General features: G+C 42.2%; 1 protein-coding gene across 1 annotated transcript in view; it reads left to right on the top strand.

The window, feature by feature from the left end:
* Positions 1–2,444, top strand: part of slc35d3 (solute carrier family 35 member D3) — an 8,217-nt gene that overhangs the window by 1,501 nt on the left and 4,272 nt on the right. The gene's annotated exons all lie outside the window — the stretch shown is intronic.

Genomic DNA, 2,444 nt, shown 5'->3' with positions numbered 1-2,444 from the left:
ACACACACACACACACACACACACACACACACACACACACACACACACACACACATCCTTGTATTTTCACCAAACCGAGGACTTTGTATTGACTTCCATTCTTTTTTGTAACTGTATTTAAGACTAACCCAGATCTTTTCCCTAAAACTAACCATTACTGGTCTATATTTAACTCTAACCTGAACCAGAACTTAATTCACACCATACCTCTAAACCTAGCTAGTAAAGCACAGCAGAGCTGTAAAAAAGTGAGGACATTGAAGAGGTCCTCACTTTACATCAAAGACCTCCCTTTGATAGTAACTATGGTGCAAATGGTCCTCACTCTGTAGTAACAACAGTACACACACACGCGCGCACACAGCTGTGTCCACCTATACATATGGGGACATTCCATTGACTTCCATTAATTTCTACAGCCTAACCCTGACCCTCATCACACCAATGGGATTTAAACCAAACAGGGACTCAGCTTAGGTCACCACATGTAGGTGCTTTGTCTTAAAATGGTCCTTTTATATCTCACAAACACAGGTTCGCCCATTTATACATTTGGGGATGTTCCATTGACTTCCATTACATTTCTACAGCCTAACCCTGACCACAAACCCTAAGGCTAACCTCACAGGTACTACCTGACCCTAAAACTAACCTAAACTCAATTCACACCTTGGTCCTAAACCCAACCCCCAACCCACCAATGGTATCTAAACCAAATGGGGACACGATTTTTGTCCCCAAATGCACCAGTTGTCCCCAAAGGTGGGCATTTTGTCTTAAAATTGCCCCCAAATGTCACCAAAAACAACCCCCCCCCCCACACACACACGCACACACGCACACAACTGTGTCCACTTATACATATGGGGACATTCCATTGACTTCCATTAATTTCTACAGCCTTAAGGGCTCGACACACGGGGAGCAAAAAACTACAGTGATTAACGGCTGTCCTTGCAGCCAGGGTGAAACTCGACACACGGGACGCGACAGCGATGGCAGCGTTGCGAATCGAGCTCTCAGGTTGCTTGTCTTCACAAAATTTGATTGGTTCTTCTACTGCCTCTTGTAAAGTTTATTGGTGGTTCACAAAAAAGGGGTGTGTGCATTGCGGACGTGTAAATTAAACAAATCTTGCAATGCTAATGATATTGAAAAACAAACACACACCAAGATACAATTTTATGAGGGAAAAACTTACCGAATAACTTCACCCTGGTGCCAACAAATTCCCACAAATCTTTTTAGTAATCACTTGGTGAAAGTGTTAGCTAACTGCAGTGTGTYGCATACTCTCCTCTCATTGGTCAGTCAATGAAACCCTCGATGATTGGTTGTACGCTAAGCGACAGCGACAAAAGTTGAACATTTTTCAACTTTCATATGTCGCGTCGCAAGCTCGCGCGTGCACGTCTACGTGTACTAGCGTGAAATTTCACATGCACTATTTTCGCCGGTCGCTTAGCTGGAGGAGGGCAAGCGATTGTCGCCCCACCGCACTGGCTCCATAGGAAATGAATGGAGAGCGAGCGACGTCGCCTCCCGTGTGTCGAGCCCTTAACCCTGACCCTCATCACACCAATGGGATTTAAACCAAACAGGGACTCAGCTTAGGTCGCCACATGTAGGTGCTTTGTCTTAAAATGGTCCTCATATGTCACAAACACACAGGTTCGCCCAGGTATATATTTGGGGACATTCCATTGACTTCCATTACATTTCTACAGCCTAACCCTGACCACAAACCCTAAGGCAGGGGTCTGCAACCTTGCGGCTCTGGGGCCACATGTGGCTCTTTGGTCCCTCTGCAGTGGCTCTTTGAACATTTGACCAAACATAACAGATTTTTTTATTCTCACAACACTAATAAATTGTATACAAATATGTGATCAATACTACTAATATAAAAAATAAAACATGTTAGTTCGTGCTAGCCTGTTGTCTACCTAAATAATCCCTAAATAATCCATCTTCTTTCAATGATTTTTTTTCTCAAATCCATCAGGGTTATCTTAAAACACCTTTGGAAATACATAATAATAAGAATTAGGGGAAAAAATGTCTGACTAATTCAGCTGTATCAGTTTTTATGAAATTCTGTATAAACTAGCCAGCATTTTTCGTGTCATATGTTTTTTTTTCTTCTGTCCTGAAGTGTAAAAATAATAAATAATAAAATTCACAATATATTTTTTAGGTTTATGTCACCTCCACTGGCCTTAAAGGTTCACAAATAAGTCTTGAAAAAGGCCCACAAACCACCAGTTGATAATCACAGTTGTAGCTTATTTTGCAGCTCTGGACACATTTTATTAGTGAGCTGAGGAGCATGAATGGCTCTTTTGATTGTAAAGGTTGCAGACCCAAGGCTAACCTCACAGGTACATACTTGACCCTAAAACTAACCTAAACTCAATTCACACCTTGGTCCTAAACCCAACCCC

The sequence above is a fragment of the Austrofundulus limnaeus genome, unplaced genomic scaffold, assembly GCF_001266775.1.
Source record: "Austrofundulus limnaeus strain Quisiro unplaced genomic scaffold, Austrofundulus_limnaeus-1.0 Scaffold179, whole genome shotgun sequence".
Lineage (NCBI taxonomy): Eukaryota > Metazoa > Chordata > Actinopteri > Cyprinodontiformes > Rivulidae > Austrofundulus > Austrofundulus limnaeus.
Note: the sequence above shows the minus strand (reverse complement) of the source record. Positions and strands in the feature narration are given on the sequence as shown.